The sequence below is a fragment of the Coenobita brevimanus genome, chromosome 37, assembly GCF_032717465.1.
Source record: "Coenobita brevimanus isolate Jiangsu-jjx chromosome 37, ASM3271746v2, whole genome shotgun sequence".
Classification (NCBI taxonomy): domain Eukaryota; kingdom Metazoa; phylum Arthropoda; class Malacostraca; order Decapoda; family Coenobitidae; genus Coenobita; species Coenobita brevimanus.
The window spans coordinates 4,704,077-4,729,076 of NC_136990.1; positions in this window are offsets into that span (position 1 = coordinate 4,704,077).

Genomic DNA, 25,000 nt, shown 5'->3' on the forward strand with positions numbered 1-25,000 from the left:
TCATTAAGCTCCCTAGCTCTTTTTCCTAGGTGATTTATTTTGTCTATTACAGCTAACTGCCCTATTTCTGTGTTAAATAAATCCTTCCATTATCGACACGCTCTGCATAAATAGCGTACAAAAGGATACTCAGTAAATTGCCTAACACTTTTTCGTAAGCGATTTATTTTGTCTATCACGCCTAACTGATCTATTCTAAGTAAAATAAATCCTTCCAGTATCGCCATGCTCTAAATGAATAGCGTACAAAAGGATATTAAGTTACCTAACACTTTTTCCTTAGCGAATCATTTTGTCTATTACACCTTACTCTCCTATTCTGCGTTAAATAAATCCTTCCAATATCGCCATCTGTCTGTCTATATACATAGGCTGTTTCCCCTCTCATCCCTCCTCTCTTCTCTTTTCTCCTCCTCTCCTCTTCTCTCCTTTCCTCTCTTTTCTCCTCCTCTCCTCTTCTCTCCTCTCTATCTTCTCTTCTCTCCTCTTCTCTCCTCTCTACTTAAATAACGTACATAAGATATTAACCAGCCATATCCAAAAATAAATCGCTAAGGCATCGGTGTTAGGGAGCTGCAGCAGATGAAAATACTGGCCTTTATCTGGCCTATAAGAGGGAGCAGTGAATGTATTATGGCATTTACGACATATCTTCATCTTTATCGCATTTCCACAAGCGATTTATCTCACCTCAAGGGATATTTTATAACCTTAAGGACATAGTTAAGATCTATATCATCCTCTTTATAACTTCCAGGCTTATCTGATTGATTTTATTTATTTATTTATTTATTTATTTTGAGGGATCAGTCTTACGGGTTCCTGGCCTTGGGTTCCTTCTTCCTTGAATTACAAATAGCTAAATGTGGATGTGATAGGAAGCGTTAGGAGCGACACACTGAGGTGCTTTGGCCATGTGGAGAGGATGGAGAGTGAGACACTGACGAGGAGAGTGTGAGTGAGGTGGAGGGGGGGAAGGGAGGGGAAGACCAAGGATGAGGTGGAGGGATGGAGTGGAGAAGTATATGAGGGAGAGGGGTGTAAGCTGGGAGCAGGGCAGTGAAATGGCGGGTGACAGAGCGACTTGGAGGCGTATTGTTTGCGGCCACCCTTTGCGGGATTAGGGCGTCGGGCTATAAATACATAGATAGATAGATAGAAGTAGCCTGGTAGTAAATATGTATAGAAAATATTATAATTCATGTTGTCTAAGTTAATACTGCTTTCCACGTAGCAGTAATGACCACTAAAATGTCAGAAAAATTCCCTCTTACCATCACTCCACTCCTGACCTCAGCCTTCCTAGTGGTGTGCATGGACAGTGGGTACTAGTGCCGAAGTGGTGATAGGAGGGGGGGGCAGTAATATAGCACAATGGACAGTGGGTGTTAGTGTCGAAGTGGTGATAGGAGGGAGGGCAGCAATATATCACAATGGACAGTGGGTGTTAGTGTCGAAGTTGTGAGGAGGGAGGGCAGCAATATATCACAATGGACAGTGGGTCTTAGTGTCGAAGTGGTGATAGGTGAGAGGATAAGTCAGTCATCAGATTGTGTTAAGGTAGAGTGTCAGACCTCAAGTGTATGACACTGATTAGGGCTGGATTGTGTGAAGATTTTGAGTAGCTTAATGCAGTGGAAAAAAGAGAGATAGATAGATAGAAAGATAGGCAGATAGATAGATAGACAGACATGTAGGTAAATACATACGCAGATAGATAGATTGGTAGGCAGAAAGCTAGATAGATAGACACGTGTGTGTGTGTGTGTGTGTGTGTGTGTGTGTGTGTGTGTGTGTGTGTGTGTGTGTGTGTGTGTGTGTGTGTGACCTAGGAGAAAAGTGTGGTTCTTACCTTCCTTCCTACACGATAAAAACAAGAAATAGAAAATGGAAACAGGAGAAATTACAGCAGTACTTCTTTATAAAAATAATAATAATAATAATAATAATAAGAGACACAAGAAAATATATAAATAAATGTGAAAGGAAACACTGCATTCTTTCACAGCTCTCTCTCTCTCTCTCTCTCTCTCTACTCCTCTCCTCTCCTCCCCTCTCCTCCCCTCTTTCCCCTCTCCCTTCCTCACATTCACCCCCCCTACCCCATACATCATCATTCATGTATATTATCTTCCCCTCCATATAACATTTCACAACACCAGTTTCCACCATAATTATCTGGCTGGCATTATTTTATCTATGCCATCCTCTCCCCTACCCTGCTTTACTCTCCTCTCGTTTTATATCCTCTCTCCTCTCTTCTCTCCTCTCCTCTCCTCTTCTCTCCTCTCCTCTCCTTTCCTTTCCTTTCCTCTCTTCCCCTCTCCTCTCCTCTCCTCTCCTTTCCTTTCCTTTCCTCTTCTCCCCTCTCCTCTCCTCTCTTCTCTTCTCCTCTCCTCTCCTCTCCTTTCCTCTCCTCTCCTCTTTTCCCTTCTCACTTTTCTTCGCTTCTCTTTTCTCTCCTCTCATCTTTTCTGTCTTTTCTTCAATCATCTCCACTCTTCTCCTCTTCTTTCTCACATCCCCTTCTTTCCTCACATTTTTCTCTCTCTTCTCTCCTTTCTTTTCCTCTTTCCTTTCATTTCTCCTCTCGCCTTTCCTATCCACCCTTCTCTTCTATCCTCATCCCTAGACATCACCATTAATATTTTCATTTTCCTCTCCGTATACAACTTTCACAACTCCAGTTGACGCTGACGGAGCCTACACGTGGTGGCATTGTGCATCCTAGATGGAGCAGCTGCGGCGTTCACCCAGGAGCCAAACATCGTATTCCCCTGCACCTCGCCATGGGAAGGGCCCTGATCCGACCCTAGTGAGGCGCTGTCCACCACAAGGGGGCGCCGGATCCCTACACGGCACCGGATAGCTAGCGTACCTGTAGGACGGCCCACAGAAGCAGTTACTTTAAATGTATAAATGCTACAACTTATCACAATCTAATACACGGGAATGCATTTTTCTTATATGTTTACAATTCTGTTTAATAAGGGATGATTTATTTAACCTAAACACTATCAGTAAAAACGTTACTCTTAGTGTGGTGGTAGGTGGTGGCGACCATCATCCACTCACTTGATGTGGTACTGCTTACTTCTTCCTTCACCTTTATCATTCTTTTTCTGTGTCTGTCCTCCTCTCTTCCTGTTTCGGCCATCTTTCCAGTCACTTTTTATTACTATTCTTTCCATTTCAGGTGGCTTTACATTGAGTGACAAGAATAATGGTTTCCTGTAAACCAGGAAACCATTTACAACGCTGGGTGGTAACCATATAACCAACCCATACGTGTTCCCTTCGTGTCAACAAGTGGGTTGGCGGAGGGTTAGTGCCCCTCCCCGTAAAACAACTAACTCAAAGACAAACGGCCACCCCTTACAGGGTTATGGCATCTGGCTAGAGATCGATATACTTTTAGTGTAACGTGGCTGATCTGAGAAATACATAAAACCTGCCATATAACTGTATCATGCTAATGAATTGTACTATCACCTCGCATCTTCTCAAAATATTGTTCATAGGTAAGTTAAACACATTCATTTCCTTTATATGTTTCTCACATGACTTGCTTCTGAAACCGAATATAAGTTATGTCACTCTTCACTCAGCTGTCTCTGATTTCTTCTTCTTCTTCTCCCTCTCCTCCTCCTCCTTTTCTTCTTCTTCTTCTTCTTCTTCATCTTCTTGTTTTTCTTTTTTTGCAGTATGTTGACCAGAGCCGGGCAAAATAAATTCTATCAACGTACTATAAAAAGGTAAGATTTATATGTTTTTGTTTTTTTTCTACTGCTGTAACTATTAATCTTGCCCTTTTCTTCTTTTTTCTTAATGGCATCTGTAGACTATATACGTTGTTGTCTTGATTAATACCATCCTTTTTTTTTTAAACAATTCCTAGCACTATTCTGCCTAATAGTTTCACATGGATGGTATTTATTGTAAAGAGAGAATCATTTCAACTGCCTGTGCCTCATATTCTCATTTACCAATATTAAATTCCTTATGTCATATTTGTGCCTAATTAAACAGCTTCTCAAAATCTCTTTAAATCTTCAACATTTTGTAAAGATGCTTTAGTTTTGTTACAAGTTTTTGAGTCAAGAGCCAATTAGAACATTATACAGTATACTTCTTTCATCATCTATGTAAATTCAAAACACAACAGGACTTAAGGCTGAACCTTGTAACACTCCACTTGTTCTGTGTATTCAATCTATTTCTATTCCAATTATTTTAACTAATTACTAACTTTCTCCCTCTGTCTGTATTTCCTACTGCCTATGACCTCCAGCCTTTTCAACGTAGTGTGTCCAGGCATCTCGAAATGAACGGATCTTGAATTAGACCCTCTTATCTTGTTTTCATTTTTTCTTAGAGGGAACAATTTGTGGGCTTCTGGCCTTTGGTTCCTTCTTCCTTGATTTACAAAAAAATCTACAAGCCAATTACTCATCCACATGAATATATTGCCACTGAAACCATGTACCTTAAAATATGAACAATTCTTTTGGGGGGGAACTTTATCAAACGTTGTCTGAGAGTTGAGGTGAGTGATGTCAATGGATTTCGTCTTTTGCTCACTGATCAGTAATTTGCTATACTCGTTTTACTCTAACCTGGCCTAAAATTGCAGTCTCTTCAACTTAAATACTGAGTTATAGGACCAGATGAACGCTACAATACCATGCCAGTCACGAAGAAGTGCTAGGGAAAATATGCAGTGTTGTACGATTGTCTTTTTCTGCCACTGAGCTACGTGAAATAAGCTTCAAAATGAAAATCTGGCCCACGTTAATGTAAAAGGAGTATAGTTGTGATGTAATACCTTTATATAATACTGAAAATACATGTGCTAGCTTCCTCTCCTGTCACCTTTCTGTTTTTAATGATATGTTGAAAGTTCTGCTAAAGGCTTTGACAATTCACAGCTTCCTTCCTCGCCTGTGTCATCTCTCCTGTTACTCTTTCTGCCTCTCTGTCCTTGGTCTCTGTCCTTCCTCTGTTCCCCAAACCCTTGTCCTGTTGTGTGGGCATCAGAGTGAGAGTGTGCCACAGTAATACACACACACACACACACACACACACACACACACACACACACACACACACACACACACACACACACACATCTTCTTACCCTCCCACACTCCCACACACACTCGAGACGGCAATATTCGTGGTCCAGAGAGAGAGGGGAAAAAAATGTTTCTCATATCACGGTCCATAGTTACTTACGTCTATATGAACTGTCTCTTTAAGTCTTTAGTTTCTTTCTTCTTACTCTCATCATGGCTCTCTCTCTCTCTTTCTCTCTCTCTCTCTCCTTCCTCCATTCTTTCTCTTCCCTTTCATTCTCCAATCTCCTTCCACACATCTTCCTTTGTATTTATCCTCCTCTTTCTTTCAGTCCTTCCCCTCTTCTTCTCCCTTCCTCTTTACCTCCCTCTCTTTCCTTCTCTCTTTCTCTCTTCCTCTTGTTCTTCTCTTCCCCTTCCTCTTCCCTCCTGCTTATCTCGTCCTTCTTCCTCATTTCACTCATCAACCTTTTTTTCTTCCTTCTTGCCTTCCCGTTCCTTCTCGTCCTCCTCCTCCTCCTCCTCCTCCTCTTTTTTTGCTCTTCTTCCTTCACATTATTATTATTATTATTATTATTATTATTTTTATTATTATTATTATTATTATTATTATTATCATTATTATTATCATTATTATTATTATTATTATAATTATTATTATTATTATTTTTATTATTATTATTATTATTATTATTATTATTATTATTATTATTATTATTATATTATTATTATTATTATTATTATTATTATCATTATTATTATTATTATTATTATTTCTCCTTCTTCTTCTTCTTCTTCTTCTTCCTCTTCACCCTCCTCTTCCTCCTCCTTCTCCTCCATCTATTTTCATGGTTGTTTTGGGTGGAAGCTGAGGAAGTTTGTGCACCTTTCATCTTGGTGTCGAGACTCTTACACCCAACTTCCTCCACTTCCTCTTTCATCCTTCGTCCTCTCTTCCTCCTCTTTCTTCTCTCTTCCTCTTATTATTTTGTATTATTTACTTGAAGTCCGCAGCGATGATTGTATTGTTAGATATATGTGGTTTTTTCAGTGCTTCTGGCGAAGATATGATGTTTGTTGCTCAGATTAATAAGTGTCCAGATTTAGATTACTCAATACATCTTTCAGCCATCAGTAGGTCATCTTAAGGGTATACTGCTTGGTGGAGTGGTGAGTGATGGAGATGAGAGACTGACAAGGAGAGTGTATGTGACTGAGGTGGAGGGGGTGAGAAAGAGGGGGAGGCCAAGGATGAGATGGAGGGATGGAGTGGAGATGTACATGAGAGAGGAGGGTGTGAGCAGGGAGCAGGGCAGTGAAATGGCGGGGGTGAGGGCGACATGGAGGCGATTCGTTTGTGGCCACCCCTTGCGGGATTAAGGCGTCTGGCAATAGCTAGATAGATAGGAATGGTCAGGAAGGAATGAAGGCTGGATTGGCATTGGATAGGACAGTAGGAGGAGGCAAGATGAATAAAGACAGAAGGTGTGGAGATAAAGATGAAATAAGTTGTAGAATTAAAGGCTGGAGGGCCGTCAATCATACAGTTGTTTTCTTTAATGTTATGCTATGTTTTTGTCCCCCCTTCGCCCCGCAGTGCCTTGTAATTCGTTCGGTTCGCCAGTGGAAGGCCAGATAGAGAAGGTAGGTGGCAGGTGAGCTGCTACGTATGCCTCATTGATGGCTCAGGTGATGGTGAAGGGCAGGTAGTCAGCCAGTCAGAATACAGAGCACACCTGAGACCACTCCAATCAGATAGGGTCCTGCTGTGTGTTGTTTGATGGGAGAGAGATTGTGGTTTTGTATGTGTGTATGTATGTATGTATGTATGTGAGAGAAGATAGTGGCAGTTATTGTATGTATGTATGTATGTGAGTGACAATTGTGGCAGTTATTGTATGTATGTATGTATGTATGTGATAGAAGAAGTGACAGTTAATGTATGTATGAATGTATGTATGTATGTATGTATGTGAGAGAAGATAGTGGCAGTTATTGTATGTATGTATGTATGCTTATATGCATGTATGTATGTGTGTATGTATTTATGTATGTACTGTATATATATGTATGTATGCATGTATGTATGTATGTGAGAGAAGATTGTGGCAGTTGTATGTTTATGGCAGGAGGTTTAATGGTGTATAATATATAAACTCCTTCTGTCATCCTTAGCCTCCTCCTATCATGTTCTTTGTGCAGGTAATAGCTTAGTCTTAAAGGTGTTGTGTGGTTAAGGAAAGACTATGATTTGTGTTGTTGTGGTGTTGCATTGTACTGTCCTCTTGGTGAGAGAGAGAGAGAGAGAGAGAGAGAGAGAGAGAGAGAGAGAGAGAGAGACAGACAGACAGACAGACAGACAGAGGCAGAGAGACAGAGACAGACAGACAGACAGACAGAGACAGACAGAGACAGAGAAAGAGACAGACAGAGAGCAGAAATACAGTGCTAAATAAACCAACGTGTACCAAATATTACTTTATTATACAAGAGAACAGCATAGATTTCTTTTAACAACAAAGTGTGTGAATATCTTATAACACGTCCAACTGGTGACATATGTACAAGGGAGAAGATGGTTATGGTGAAGCCTATAGAGAGAGACTTTAAGGGAGTGTAGTGAACTAGAGAGAGACTTCAGGGGAGTGTAGTGCCCAGTGCTGCATAGATACTGATATACGAGGCTTAATCTTGAAGAGGACGAGCTGAAGGGAGGTAGCTCTTTGTCATGTTAAGTTTGGTGGTTCGTCTGGTTTAATAATAGATGATCAGTGGGGTTTCACATTACTATTTATTGTGTGTGTGTGTGTGTGTGTGTGTGTGTGTGTGTGTGTGTGTGTGTGTGTGTGTGTGTGTGTGTCTTTGTCTGTGTGTGTCTGTAACCAAAATATCTCATGAAGTTGTGGACGAATTTTCAGCAAACCTTCAGGAAATAGCAACTATGTGGGTGTGTAGACGCCTATTACTTTTGGTGAAGATTTGATCAAAGACGACCGAATGAGAGCCATATTCTTGTACCCTCGTATTCAGATGATATAAAGTGCCTGTAATAGAGGTTAATGTTCCTTGTTATGAGTTCCTTGGGCCAGTAACGTATCCAATCGTTGTCTTATGGTCTTCTTTATTTCCTTCTGTGGGTGTCTAGTGTTGGAAAGGATTTGGGAGGCTGTCTTGATTTCAGAGTTATTGGCAGTTCATTATTCACTTGTTTATTTATTGATTTATTCAGGTTAACTCCATTTATCAGTTTTAAATTTACATATGAAACAGGTTAGGTACAGCCTTCATTAACCCCTTCAGTACAAGAATTCTTACCTGAGAGACAGACAGACAGACAGACAGAAAGACAGACAGAAGGAGAGAGAGAGAGAGAGAGAGAGAGAGATAGACAGACAGAGAATTACGGGCGTGAAAAATGGGGAAATATATATTTCCAGTGACACCTTGCAAATAAGGGGATTAATGTGAGACAGAGGGATAGGATATGAGATGAAGCCTGACTTACTCTCCTTCCTCTCCATCAGAGAGAGAGAGACAGACAGACAGAGAGGCAGTGTTTGAGATGCACGCCCACTAAAAAAAATATTCTTTACTCTTGGAGGCGATGAGTTTTGAAACGTTTTGTCAAAGTGAAACCGTATTTTGTGTTTTCCGGGTAATTCAGAATTCTTGATACGTGTGTCATATTGTATCAAACCACAAGGGAATTGAATATTTGTTTTAGGGTGTGCACAGTATAAATGGAGTGGAGAGGTATATTAGAGATGGGGGTGCGAGCTGGGAGCAGGGCAATGAAATGGCGGGGGACAGGGCGACATGGAGGCGATTTGTTTGTGGCCACCCTTACGGGATTAAGGAGTCTGGCAATAGATAGATGGATAGACAGTATAATTTTACCCCTCGAAGCCTGGTCACGTCCATTTTAGATTATTCTTTTACTTTCAGACAGTTTTGTTCCAAGTGCTAAAGATCTCTCGTAGGGATGGGGTTTACTGAGACTCCATCTAACCATTCCTGTTTAAAAAGTTCATCTTAATCTGAACAAAGTCGTCAGGACATGGCAAGAATGAAATAAAGACGTGCCCAGGATCCCTTACGTAGCTGGCGACCTTCCTGGCTCTTCATCAAGGAGTTTCCCTCATAAACTCCCACACTTGGCCTCTCACTGCCCTCTGTCACTCCACTAACACCTTCACACACAGGACGTCAGTAGTAGACACGGGGGTATTCCTTGGAGCGGCCCATTCGGTCAGTCACACCCTAAGGATTATCGGACCTGAACTATTTTACTCGCATATTCTACCTACGCCCCAAATTACTACCCTCATGGCGCTACATCTACAGACTAATAATATGTTACGTGGTATTCTAGTCTCCCTATCTCCAAACGATTTTGCGCGACGTAGGAGAGACACCTTGTAGTAGTAGTGGTAGTAGTAGTAGTAGTAGTAGTAGTAGTAGTAGTAGTAGTAGGAGTAGTAGTAGCAGTAGTAGTAGTAGTAGTAGTAGTAGTAGAAGTAGTAGTAATGACAGTAGCAGCAGCAGCAAGAACGGTAATAGTACCAGTAGTAGTAGTAAGAGCAATAGTAGTAGTAGTAGTAGGAGGAGGAGGAGGAGGAGGAGGAGGGACAACAAGAATGATAATAGTAATAGTAACAGTAATAGTAGCAGCAGCAGTAGTAGTGGTAGTAGTAGTAGTAGCAGTAGCAGCAGCAATAGTAATAATTAAGGTCGTCTTTAACCCGTTCCAAAAGTGTCCCCTATGCTATATAAAATAGTCTGAAGTAACGAACAAAAATAACAACAGCGTCATCTGAGTGAAGGAGTTACCCCACCATGCACGGGGCAGGATTTCAGGCAGCGTTGGAACTGAGGATTTTCAAGCATCTGGTAACCTCACCTTCGGGCTTTTCGTCATACAGTTTTCCTCACAAAGCCCCACACTCGGCCTGACTCACTGTCCTCGGTCTCGTCCGACATGCTGGGGAACTGAGCAACGTTACCTGATGAATACCGTACAGTTTAGGACAATCACTTTATTATGAGGAAGTGAAGGAGCTTTGTGGTGTGGATGTGGATGTGATATGAAGCGTTAGGAGAAACACATTAAGGTGGTTTGGCCATGTAGAGAGGATGGAGAGTGAGAGACTGACGAGGAGAGTGCGTGTGAGTGAGTTGGAGTGGGGGAGAGGAAGGGGGAGGCCAAGGATGAGATGTCGGGATGGAGTGGAGAGGTAGGCCTATATGAGAGAAGGGGGTGTGGGCTGGGAGCAGGGCAGTGAAATGGCGGGGAACAGAGCGACATGGAAGCGATTTGTTTTGTGGCCACCCCTTACGGGATTGAGGCGTCTGGCAATAGATAGAGATAGACATACTGTATTATGTCTTGGCAGTAAATCTTTATTCCACTGACCCAGCTGGCTTCATCTTTATTCTGTTCATGATACACTGAAGCCATTTTCCCCAGCTTAAGGTGTCTTGAAACAGGGAAGTTAGGTGTTGCTTTCTTTACATTCTTCACTGCGGGGAGAGTTTTGTTAGTTAAATACATGTCTAGAAGTAGTACTAATAAATATGAGACGTCCTGAGTATGAAAGGGTTAACCGTTACATCAAACCAAGATGGGGTTCGCTAAATGATGGTGTTATGGTTGTTTGTGTCTGGTGGTGGTCTCGTAGCCATCGCCGAGGCGTTTCCAAAAATGTTAGATTATAGAGCTGTAAGAGGAGAGAATTTTCAAGTTGGTCTTGTCGTGGATGGCGGGAGAAAGATAACGATGAGTCTGGGGTTTGATTGCAGTTTTATTCTCAAGAGGGAGATATTTTGACAAGAGCAGTACTAAGGTGAGAGTTGTTTATGCTAGCTATCGCCGTGCCCTCCACTCCTGCCTTTTCCACCGTTCCTCTTCTCTCTCCTATCGCGTTCCAATCCCTTCTGACCTGCCTCTCCAATTTCCCCCGTATATGGCTGGTTGGGTCATGTGTGTGGGCACGTGTATGAGTCTGTGGTGATTTGCATCAGGTGTGTGGTGTGGCTTTGCATGACGTCAGATGTGCTGTGTGCGACATTCCCTAGCTTGAATCTCCACTGCCGTTTCCTCCAGATCTCTATAGCTTAGGCAAGACTTTCCTCAAACCTCTACATTACATATGAAAATCATATATGTCACTAGCTATTATGCAGTGTATTAGGATATCCGCGTGTCCTGACACTGGAGAGTGACGCCTTCGTGTGGTGGCACTAATATAACTGGGGGGGATCCACTGCCTGGTTATACAAACGTCCCTCCCTATCCCTCAAAAGGAAGACGGTGGGCTGCATGAGGAGGGCAGCTTCAGTCAGTAGTCCACTAGTTTCACGTATAAGTTGAACTTACTATACTTCTACTACTACAGCTAATAACATAATAATAATAATAACAATAATAATAATAATAAAAATAATAATAATAATAATAATCTATCTATCTATCTATTGCCAGACGCCTCAATCCCGTTTGGGGTGGCCACAAACAAATCGCCTCCACGTCGCCCTGTTCCCCACCATTTCACTGCCCTGCTCCCAACTCACACACCCCTCTCTCATATACCTCTCCACCCCATCCCTCCATCTCATCCTCGGCCTCCCCCTCCCTCTTCCCCCCTCCACCTCACTCATATACACTCTCTTCGTCAGTCTTTCACCCTCCATCCTCTCCACATGGCCAAACCACCTCAGTGTGTTCCTCATAACACTTCCTATCACATCCACATCCACACCACAACGATCCTTTATATCCTCATTCGTCAGCCTTTCTTTCCATGTGACTGCACAGGCTCCTCTTAAATAACCCATTTCCACTGCTCTCACTCTTGACTTGTGTTCTTCTAGCAACGTCCAAGCTTCACTTCCGTACGTTAGAGTTGGTATCACAATACTGTCATGTAGTAACTTTTTCACTTCCATGCTCACTTCCCTGTTTCTTATCACTGCTTTCAAGGAACCAGCAACCTTTCTTCCCTGCTGTACCCTTTCAAGCACTTCATCCTCCAAACCTCCATTCCTACTCATCACACTACCCAAGTACTTAAACGTACTCACATTTTCCAATTCCTCACCATCCAACCTCGCTGTACATTCACTGAATAATAATAATAATAATAATAATAATGCTACTACTACTACTACTACTACTGCCACTACATGATAAAACTATTGGTACACACACAAGAAATCGCCAGGACAATACTAGGTGTTATGGTGGTCAGGGGTGTGGGTTCAGCAGCACAGCGGTGGTCAGGCAACTGTCATAACTATACTGTGTGGCGGAGGTGGTGAGAGTATCAGAGTCACATAAGGAGAATGGCAGGGTGGTGAGGAGACTAGGAGGGCAGGGATGGCGGAGATAAGGGAGATAGTTGTGTAAGGGTAAGGGGAGAGATGAGGAGGACAGGGAAGACGGAGGTAATGATAGTGGTGCAGGAATGAGGGGAGATGAGGGAGAGGACAAGGAAGACGGGAATATAGGAAAATAGTCGTGTAGGAGTTAGGGAGATGAAGAGAAGAACAGGAGGGCGAAGATTAAGGGAGAAAAATGTAGGAGTGAGGGGTAGAGATGAGAAAGACAGAGAGGAGATAGAGAAAGATGATATAGATGAGAAGGGCAGGGGAGACGGAGATAAAGGGAGACAGTCGTGTAGGAGTGAGGGGAGGGATGAGGAGAAGGGCAGGGGAGACTGAGATAAAGAGAGACAGTCGTGTAGGAGTGAGGGGAGAGAGATGGAACACTGATGATTAAGAGATAATACTTTGTGTGGGAATATGGAGGTGGGAATGGAGATAAGATACTGTGGTGTGATAGTAAGATGATGAAAGGTAAACAGCGGGCTGAGTTGTGGGAGGAAAATTACTACTTTTCCAGAGCACAAGTACAAATTAGTGTCTTAAGATTTAACACATTTAGGTCCAGGAAACTAAGATAAAAATGAAATGGTCATTACTGTTGGCTTATTATTAGCCTACACTTGTAAGTCTCAGTGGTACCATAACAATGAATGTGAAAGCTAACTGTTAATAATTTTTAATAGCTTACTGTGATCATAATTACTTTGCAAATATTCAGCAATCCTTAAGGAAATGGACTAAATGCACCCTTGATAACTCTCTACAACACCTCAGCGAAGGAAAGCAAGGCAAGTCCATTGATCACCACCATAACCATCACCATCATCATCATCCCAACCTCCTTTTTTCCCACCAATGAAAGTGTGAGATAATTATGTTTATTTTGTTGATGGTTTCCTTGCATGAATTCAGCCATACCTAAAAAACACTGGACTAGAACTAAATTATTTAACTCCCTACAACAGCAAGACATTGGTTATCAAAACAAAATCATTAACAATTATCAGTGGAATCAACTGCAAGAAGAGTGATGTGCGGTCAATAGTCTGTTAAATCCAAGCCGTTTCCTTCACTACCATCCACACCCCTTACTATCACGCAGCTACGGGTATCATAGTGTATGTATATGTGTTTGTGTATGTGTCTGTATATCTGTATTATGGTGTGGTGTGTTTTAGTTTCATTTGTGGTGGTACACTGTGTTATGGTGTGTTATTCTGTAATGCTCTTTCATTGTCTTATGTCCTATGTTGTGGTGTCTTGTGCCATATGCGGTGTTGTGATGTGATGTAGTGTGGTGTAGTGTTATGTGGTATGTTGCAGCGTGGTGTGGTGTGGTGTTGTGTACCGTTCTTTTCATGTGCTGTGTATTTCCTGCAGTGTAGTGTGCTGTGCTGGGAGGGGTTTGATGTGTACTGTGTCATTATGTTCACGAATGTCATATGAAGAGTTGTGTTGTCCTGTGTTATGTGCTTTGTGTGTGTGCTATGTTATATGCTATGTGTGTGCTGTGTTATGTGCTATGTGTGTGTGCTATGTTATATGCTATGTGTGTGCTGTGTTATGTGCTATGTGTGTGCTGTGTTATGTGCTATGTGTGTGCTGTGTTATGTGCTATGTGTGTGCTGTGTTATGGGCTATGTGTGTGCTGTGTTATGGGCTATGTGTGTGCTGTGTTATATGCTATGTGTGTGCTGTGTTATGTGTGTGCTGTGTTATGTGCTATGTGTGTGTTGTGTTATGTGTGAGCTGTGTTATGTGTGTGCTGTGTTATGTGCTATGTGTGTTCTGTGTTATGTGTGTGTTGTGTTATGTGCTATATGTGTGCTGTGTTATGTGCTATGTGTGTGCTGTGTTATGGGCTATGTGTGTGTTGTGTTATGTGTTATGTGTGTGCTGTGTTATGTGTTATGTGTGTGCTGTGTCATGTGCTATGTGTGTGCTGTGTTATCTGTGTGTGCTGTGTTATGTGCTATGTGTATGCTGTGTTATGTGCTATGTGTGTGCTGTGTTATGTGTGTGTGCTGTGTTATGTGCTATATATGTGCTGTGTTATGTGCTATGTGTGTGCTGTGTTATGTGATATGTGTGTGCTGTGTTATGTGCTGTGTGTGTGCTGTGTTATGTGTTATGTGTTTGCTGTGTTATGTGCTATGTGTGTGCTGTGTTATGTGCTATGTGTGTGCTGTGTTATGTGCTATGTGTGTGCTGTGTTATGTGCTATGTGTGTGCTGTGTTATGTGCTATGTGTGTGCTGTGTTATGTGCTATGTGTGTGTTGTGTTATGTGCTATGTGTGTGCTGTGTTATGTGTTATGTGTGTGCTGTGTTATGTGCTATGTGTGTGCTGTGTTATGTGCTATGTGTGTGCTGTGTTATGTGCTATGTGTGTGCTGTGTTATGTGCTATGTGTGTGCTGTGTTATGTGCTATGTGTGTGCTGTGTTATGTGCTATGTGTGTGTTGTGTTATGTGCTATGTGTGTGCTGTGTTATGTGCTATGTGTGTGCTGTGTTATGTGCTATGTGTGTGCTGTGTTATGTGGCTGGCAGTCCTGTTACCCCATAGATGACTGCATACATATTGGGGTGTGTTTTTAATAACTTTGGAGATTTCGTGGCACTTTCTCGTCGACGATTGTATCTGCACTTGACACTTAAACCTCCACTTGTATGTTGTTGATGCATGTACCATAAAGTATAACATTAAAACTATATACGTAACATACACGGGAATTGATAGGGGGTAATAAAATAAATTGCTAAGGAATGGGTGTTACGAAGCCTCCTCTGTTACCTATAGAAGATGACCCAAATTATCACTTCTAACATAAACACTAGATGGTGCTGATATCCTATTCCCCTGTTCTCTTTCTTCACATCATTAAATATTAGTGAGTTAGTGTTTACGTGACTGATCTCAGAATGTGTGCTGCGTTGGCTAAATACCTGCTTCACCACTACGACATTTTTTTGGTGTAATCTTATCATCAGACGATTCACAACTGAGTGATGACTAGCAGTGATGAAATGAATACTCCTTTTTATGCAAGGAAGAAGGAACCAAAGGCCAGCAGCACCTCGGTTTTATGTAGTCCTGCTGCCTTCACACATTTTTTTTGAATTACAGTGTGATGTTTGAATGTGAGTTAGTTAATGAAGGATATAGCCCTTACGATTGGAAAACTCACCCTAAGTTGAATAATAGTGTTTGATAATACCAGGAATAAATTGCAAAACACATCACTTGGTTGAACAGGTGAATGGCTGGCTGATAATATGATATTTAGTTCTGTCAGTGGGCTCGTGTTTTCAACACCTTCCGCCTATGTTCATCAGCGACCACGTGTGTTTGTTAGTGACCTCGTACTTGTGTTATCCTCTGCGTGTGTTTGTCAGAGACCGAGTGTGTGCGTAACTCTTTACTTGTGTACGTTTGTGACCGCGTGTGTGCGTCACTCATACGTGTGTTCGTCAATGAATATGTGTATGTGCAGCCTCCGTGTAGGTGTGCGTCAGCGACCCTGTGTGTTTCTCGATGAAAGTTATGGATGACTAACCACGAAGACTGTGGTAAGTAAAATGGTATATAGTTATAAATTCATCGTGTTGACAGCCTGTAAATTATTCTGTGATTGGATAAATTATTCTATATGTTTACAAAGTGGGATATATATCAGAATGAGACTTGTTTACGTAATGAGAATCTAGATAACTTTTTATGAAATGACAAATGGACGTTAAAAAAAATAAATAACCTTACTATTCAATATTGAAGTAAATTGTTACAATGAATCTATATAAGCGCTTCAGTTTATGATTCATCAACCATATTAAAACAATACTGTAACGCCAAAGCCCCAGACACTGATTCTTAATTGAACAGTGAGGTAAACAAGTAGTAAAGGTAGAGAAGGTATAGTATATTACCGACCAAGAGGCACTCACACTCGTGACATCAGAGGGAAAGTCAAGTGGAAAATTTAGATGATGAATACCAAGGCGAATTTAATTTCAGTAGTACTCAAAGTTAACTTAGAACAAAAGGAATAGAGTAGAATTTCGATGCAGTATATATATTAACTTAGCATAATGGTTCGGTCTATCCTCTTCCCATTTCATAACTTTATATCCAATTTATATGTAAATACAGCACGTTAATTGGTAATGAGGTGGGAGATAAGATATAAATTATTTTGTTCTGTTATTTATTGGGGGAGTGGCTCAGCATAACTGAGATTGTTATGGATTATTTCATTTACTATACTCCTTTTACCATAACCTGGCCCAGATTTAGGTCCTTTCCCAGCTTATTATACGAAGGTCAAAGGAGGAAAAAGATTATACCAGAACACTACGTACTTACCTCAGCACTGCTTCATGATCAGCATCTTATTTTACTGATAGTCTATTATTACAGCTGAGAAATGGAGGGATGGCAAATTTAGGCCAGATTAGAGAAAAACCAGTATTGAAGGAGGGAGGAGGCGAGGTGGGCCAAGGAGAAGGTGGAGCGATATGGTTGATGAGTGTGTGAGGAAGAGAGGTTTGGAAGTCGGTGAGGCTAGGGAACTGACAAGAGATCAAGCTGGCTGGATGAATGTTGTGAGAAGTGCATGATCAGGGATTAGGCACCCTTTTTTAACGTGACAGCGTCCGGATTGACTCAATCGGATACATTTATATGAAGCTACAGAACGTGGTGAATGTTTTTGGGGTATCAGACAGAGCCAGGATTCCGTGGGCTTGAATGGTGAGTGCATGGAACCATGGTCCATTGGACTGGGCAGGTCTGGGCTGTCTGGACGTTGCTACTCCTCACCCTGCCCTAGGGTGGGAAAGGAAGTCCGGATGATGATGATGGTGATGTAAAAACCGTGCCATGAATATTATATCTCATGTGTTAGTGTAGCACTTAACGTCGCATGAAAAATTTTACTATTGTCCTCTTGTATAACTATTTTGAGTCCTTTGGATACCAATGTCAAATAAATCTGGCCTATCGTTGTTATATTGTAAGACTGTGGGGCTGAAAACCAAGGAAATATATAGAAATTGTCTTAGTGTTCATGTTAAACACACACACACACAGACACACACACACACACACACACACACACACACACACACACACACACACACACACACACACACACACTCACACACACACACACACACACACACACACACACACACACACACACACACACACACACACACACACACAGGCACGCACGCACACGCGCGCGTCAACAATGGTTAAATCCCGTGAATCCATTTACATACTAAGACGGTCGCGCTGGGACTCTCATAACTTCAACATTTTTCAATCTAAGATTCTTGGCAGATAAATTTACCTTCTTCTGAGTCTTAATTAGAGTGAATTTGCTCTCGCTGCTGCTAGGTGATTTCATGCAGGTCATTTCAGCCTCTTCGTAGTGCAGGGATCAATGCAATCTTATACACAGCTTTGGTTCAATAATATTTGCTCATGAAATGTTTGGTGGCTGGAAGAGTGAAGGGAAAAGTATAAGTAAGCAGTCTATTAAATACATAACATTAACTCCAATGAAAGTGTTTGATAGCAATATGGATGAACACAAAATTATAAACAACCATTCGTCTATAAAACGTAAAACTCTGAAGTGTTTGGTGGATACAGTGGTAAAGGCGAGACTATAAACAGGTAATCGTAGACATAAACTCAAGTATGTATATAAATTTGGTTTCAGAGATTGGGGTGATAATTTTCCTTCTTGATTTTGTATGAGATGGTGCAGATAATAACTGTGCATCCGAGGACAGCCGCCTAAGCTCCTCTCACAAGCTCATCACTGTACTAGACAACCCACCCATACCCGACTGCACGCCACACAACAAACCCACACCCTACTGCACCACACACAACCCACCCATACCCCACTGCACGCCACCCAACCCCACCCATCCCCCAATGTACACCACACAACTCCATCCTTACCCCACTGCACCCCAAACAACCCCATCCTTACCCCACTGCACCCCACACAACCCCTCCCATACCCCAATGCACCCCATCAAACCCCACCCATACTTCACTGCACCCCACTCAACCCCACCCTTACCCTACTGCACGCCACCCAACCCCACCCATACCCCACTGCACCCCAATCAACCCCACCCTTACCCCACTGCACCCCAAACAACCCCATTCTTACCCCACTGCACCCCACCCAACCCCACCCATACCCCACTGCACCACACACAACCCACCCATACCCCACTGCACGCCACCCAACCTCACCCATCCCTCACTGCAACCCACACAATCCAACCCATACCCCACTGCACCCCACCCCTCACACTCTCATAAGACTCATTCTCAGCCAAATATAGATCACTTGACATTTGCTGGAATACAACACGAGAGACGACACAACTGAGAGGATTGAAGGTGACAGGGTTAATATTCTCACACACTTTTGGTTAATTTCCGGCTGAAGAAAATCCAATGGCGATAACTTGAATAACAAAGTGAAGAGGACTCACCCATGATGGAGTTAATTATAGCTGTTACATATTGCCATAGTTTGCATCAGTACCTTGCAGGATGACCCTATGGAATAATAAGCACAATGAATCGCTGAGGAGGATGCGTTACGGACCCACAGTTGCATAATAACACTTCTAAGCCTCATTCGCACATTTAATTCTTTATTTTATCCTCCATCCTTCTTCTTATTCTCCCTTTCCTCTATCGTCTATCAGTTTCTCTCATTCTAAATACATTTTCTCATTTTTTTCTCTCTTTTCCTCTCTCTTACTTGCAATTTTCTCCCCTGTTTCCTCTCTCCTCCTACAGTCCTCCTCTGTTCTCCCTCTTACCTCCTCTCTCCTTCCTCTTACTTCCTCATTCAAACCCCCTCATTCATTCCTCTTGCGAATTAACACCTGTCTCTAACCCCACTCTCCGTTCTCTTACCCTTTTTTTTTATGCGAGGAAGAAGGAACCAAAGGCTGAGCCAGCATGAACGTTCCTTCGAAGAAAAAAAATAAATAAACAGAAACAATATAAAGGAGAGCTAAATTCTAGATCCATTCATTTCGAGATGCTGGACACTGCGTTTGAAAGACTGGAGATCATAGCAAGTAGGAAATACAGACATAGGGAGACAGTTCCAGAGTTGACCTGTTGCATAAATGAAGGACTGGGAGTAACGGTTAACTCTTGCATTAGAGAGATGGACAGAAAAGGGATAAGAGTTTGTTGCTAGACAGGTGTTACGCGCCCGTCGTAGAGGTGGAGGAATGCAAGCAGACAGTTCAGAGGAGCAGTGACCATTGAAGTAGCGATACAAAAGAGATAAAGAGGCAACAGTGCGGCGAAGAGACAGAGGTTGAAGAGAGCCAGTAAGAGGAGGAGAGTTGATGAGACGAATAGCCTTTGACTCCACCCTATTGAGAAGAGCTGTATGTGGGGAGCCTCCCCACACATGAGAGTTGTACTCTATACAGGGGCGAATAAAACCCGTGCTTAAGTCAACAACTGAGCAGGGGTAAAGAAGGCACGGAGTCGGCTTAGCACACCTAATCTCTTGGAAGCAGATTTTACAAGAGATGTAATATGATCTTTCCAAGATAACTCTTGAGTGAATGAAACCCCAAACATGTTCAAGGATGATGCAGGATTAAGCTGAATATTCTTAAACATTAGTGGGTATACCTGTGGAAGATTTTGATGGGTTGATATGCGTCAAAACTGAGTTTTTGATGCATTAAAAACAACCAGATTATTTTTACCCCAGTCAGAGATACGAGCCAAGTCAGACATTAGATGTACCATAGCCTCATCCCTTATCTATTGAAGTAACTGCTGAGATGGACGTTGTGGGAACCGAATGGAAAGGTGAAAGGTGGAGCCATCAGCATACGAGTGGATAGGGTTAGATGTACGGCTTAGAAGGTCATTGATGAATAAAAGGAAGAGAGTTGGTGATAGGACAGAGCCCTGAGGAGCACCACTGTTAATAGATCTAGGAGAGGAACGATGGCCGTCTACAACAGCGGCTATAGAACGACCAGAAAGGAAGCTAGCAATGAAGGCACAGATAGAAGGATAGAAACCGTAAGAGGGCAGTTTGGAAATTAAAGATTTATGCCAGACTCGATCGAAAGCCTTTGAGATGCCAAGTGCAATGACAAAGCTTTCGCCAAAGTCCCGAAAGGTATCCTTCCTTTGCCCTCTTTTTCCTTCCTTTTGCCCTCATCTTAGTCTATCCCACTCTTTCCATCCCATTATTCCCATTCTCCTTCCTCTTACCTCCTATCTGCTTCCTCTCCCTCCTCCCTCCCTCCACCTACCCGCTGTCTTCTTTCTCTTCTCTTTTCCTTCCCCTCTCTCCTTCCACTTGTCCCTTTTTTATCTCACATCATCTCTCTCTCTCTCTCTCTCTCTCTCTCTCTCTCTCTCTCTCCCTTCCCTCCTCCTTCCACCAACCCCAACATAATATACACATTCTCCCAGTTTAAGATATTTTAGCGCCTTAATAACCAGCATTTACAGCTATGGGGCAGAGAGAGAGAGAGAGAGAGAGAGAGAGAGAGAGAGAGAGACAGACAGACAGACAGACAGACAGACAGACAGACAGAAAATAATCTTGCACTATGTTAATGGTTGTTATGTTGTCCTGCGCTGTGATACTTTATTGTGTGTATAGTGTGTGTGTGTGTGTGTGTGTGTGTGTGTGTGTGTGTGTGTGTGTGTGTGTGTGTGTGTCTCCATCGTGGCTACTGGCTCTTTCAGGAACTCAATGGCCTCTCCACACTGCCACTGTAAGTACCCAACCAACATTTTTAGCACTGATACAGCAAACATGATCGACTTCACATCGTTGTTGGTTGGTACGCCGGCTTCTTAATCTGGTTGAAATGGCGTGATTGTTGTTGTTGATGCTGCTGTTGTTGATATTGTTGTTGTTGTTAGTGTTCGTGGTGTTGTTGTTGTTCCAGTTTCGTCTGTACGTGAACCCAGTGGACTACAGGCTGACTCTATCCTTTTCACGCAGTTCGCTATCCTGCCTTACGGGGATAGGGTGCGGTGTTTACGTAAGCGACAGTAGAGCCACCCGGGTAAATCTGTCCCACCGCGTGAAGGCGTCCCTCTCCAGCAGCCAGTATCATGGCAACGGTGATAAAAGTGGCGAGGAAGACTACTGTGAAATTCGTAACAGAAGTAGGAGAAAGTATTAGCACATGTCTGAGTGAGTAACAGTGACTTAGCCTCCTCATCGGTGGAACAACTCTTATATTTCAGCCAACGCCAGACGATTTTATTCAGCTGGGAGTGAGTCAGTGGAGCCTGAGAGTGTTAATATTTCCTTTGTCCTCATTTGTCCTACTGTCCTGTCCATTTCCTTTCTGTCCTATCTATCTTTTGCCAGACGACTTAATCCCTTAAGGGGTGGCAACAAACAAATCACTTCCATGTCGCCCTGTTCCCCGCCATTTCACTGCCCTGCTCCCAGCTCACACACTCCTCTCTCATATACCTCTCCACTCCATCCCTCCATCTCATCCTCGGCCTCCCCCTCCCTCACATACACTCTCCTCGTTAGTCCTCCAGTTCAATATATATGGTTATTATAAAACTACACAATATTTACAGTGTTTTTCTTACTGGTTCTCTCTCCTCCCTCCCTCCCTTCCTCTCTCTCTTCCTTCCTTCTCCAACCCCTTCTCTCCCATTTGTTTGTCTACTTGCAGTCATTCATTTTTCATGGTTATTTAAGACAGTGTATATTCTTTCTCAAAACTCTCCACTTTCTCTGTTTCCTCTCCCCCCCACACACCTCCTCTCTCTCTCTCTCTCTCTCTCTCTCTCTCTCTCTCTCTCTCTCTCTCTTTTCCCTCTCCTCCCTCTCTCCCCCACTACTGCTATCGACACAGCGGCTTTAAATCCCAGTAAGTTGTTCCGTACATTCTTTCAAGAGTCGTTTCCTTTAAAATAAATCCACTGAACAATTATCTCACTAAACGTACTACATAATATTTCTTTGAACGTTGGCCTGATTTAGTTCTTGGAGGGATAAATCTTCCCTTCATCCATTCAATGTCAGGGCGTAATATCGTGTTTATTCTTCTTTCTCAGATAATTTTGTTCACTATAGGGGAAAACTACCGAGATGGGGAAGTTAATTGTAGTCCTAATTATCTCCTTCCATTCCAGAGATCCTTCATAGGCTGGATAAAATCTCGAAGAATTAGCTAGAAGATGTGGTCAGGTTAAAGGGATTTGGTCTCCTTTCGATTGTCTCCTGTAAGCTTCCTGCCAGCAGACAATTTTATTCAGCTTTGGGAAAACCTCTTATAGTGAAAGGGGTAAATGCAAAATCTAACCTCTTATTGTGAAGGGGGGATATGCAAAATCTAACCTCTTATAGTGAAGGATTAAATGCAAAATCTAACCTCTTATAGTGAAGGGGTAAATGCAAAATCTAACCTCTTATAGTGAAGGGTTAAGTACAGTGTCTAACCTCTTATAGTGAAGGGGGTAAATGCAAAATCTAACCTCATATAGTGAAGGGGTAAATGCACAACAAAGCCTCTTATAGTGAAGGGGGTAAATGTACAACCAAGCCTCTTATAGTGAAGGGGGTAAATGTACAACCAAGCCTCTTATAGTGAAGGGGGTAAATGTACAACCAAGCCTCTTATAGTGAAGGGGGTAAATGTACAACCAAGCCTCTTATAGTGAAGGGGATAAGTACAGTGTCTAACCTCGCCAGTGTCAAAAGCCTCCCACAAACTGAGTAATACTGTCTGGCGGTAGCAAGAGAAGGGAATAAAAGACGTTATAGGAGCAATAATATTAAACTGAACTATAGATGGATATTTTGCCTTAACACTGAATTAGATGAAAGATTTTTTTTTTTTTTTTTTCAAGTTATTAAGCTGTGAACTTCTTTTAGCGTAACAAAATCTCTTGATGATGGCAGAAGTGAAATGCCAGTAATTCCGTGCAAATAAAATGTATAATTCCAAATACTTACACACTCTGACTCCTATGCCTCCCAGCTAAATACAGTCACTGAGTTATCATGAATGGAATACTAGAGTTGTCAGAATGATGTGAGAGTGGTGATACTATACACTTTTTACACTAACTTGGCCAAATACTTCCTAGCATCATTCTTAATACCGAGATGCATCAATACTGTAGATTATCACTAGAATATGATGCTAGGAGGTTGTAGGTGGGCGTGCCCACCATCCACTCACTCGATGTAGTGCTGCTCTGGGTGTCTGCCTTTTCCTCTCTTCCTTCCTTCCTCTTCTGCCTTTCTTTTCTTCATTCTTTCCTCTTCCCTCTGCCTAAGGGTGACTTTACACTCCCTCTTCCGTCTTTTTTTCCGTCATTCTTTCTTCTTCCCTCTGCCTATGGATGACTCTATTTTGAGTGACAAGCCAAATGGTTTCCTATACACCAGGAAACCATTACCACGCTGGGTGGTAACCATATAACCAATTAATGGAGTCTGGTGGTTTAGTGGGTAATTAAAGTGCTCTAATCGGGTTGAGCATGTGGTGGTTTATATCCAAGGGGTCGTTGGGGTTTATGGCTCATATAATGCCACTCAGGGATGTGTGAGGCTGGTCATTCTCATCTAAAATGTCAAGACCAACTTGTCTAGCCCCGGGCTCCTACGCACCTCATGGGGCAACGTACAGTAGGATTGGATGATGGATGGATGGATATGATGCTAGTCTTTAAAAAGTGATATGGAAAGGGCTTGGAGCTGATATGTTGTCTTTTTCTGTCTCTGAGCTACGAGAAATAAGCTGTAAAGGGACAAAGCTCTGGGCCAAGTTAAGGTGAAAGGACTACAGCATAAACCCTGCCAGACTCCTATGCCTCACACTCAGCTGAATAAAATCGTCTTTATGAGCCACAGTAAAACACACAACGCGTCAGCCGGCACTCTGGGGCTAAAAGGCGCACCTGTTTTCCGGTCAGGTAACGGAGCTGCCAATTAGCCTGAGGTTACCTGCAAAATGGGAGTGTGTGGGAAAAACAGCACAGGCATCGTTACATGTGTGTGTGTGTGTGTGTGTGTGTGTGTGTGTCCCTGTTGTCTGTCCATCTCCACTCTGAGTATCTATCTACCTATCTCTCTCACACGCACAACCATAGAAGTACACAAACAAACTCTCTCTCTCTCTCTCTCTCTCTCTCTCTCTCTCTCTCTCTCTCTCTCTCTCTCTCTCTCTCTCTCTCTCTCTCTCATTTCTTTACCCCCACCTCCATCGCACATCTTTAATCATTTGTTTCTTTGCTTCAGTCTTCTTGTCCCACCACCACATAGCCCAGGACCCCAGCCTTGTGTGTGTGGTGGCGGGAGGTATGCTGTCTCTGAAATGGCTGACTGACAAGAGAAAATACAGTGAATATAGTGTCAGATATGGTGAGAGTGGAAGGCTTAAAGAGGCTAGAGATTAAATACACATCACTGAGTTAGTATAGTCTGTTCACTTCAAGTAGGTGTAACATTGACATCTCTCCCTATTGA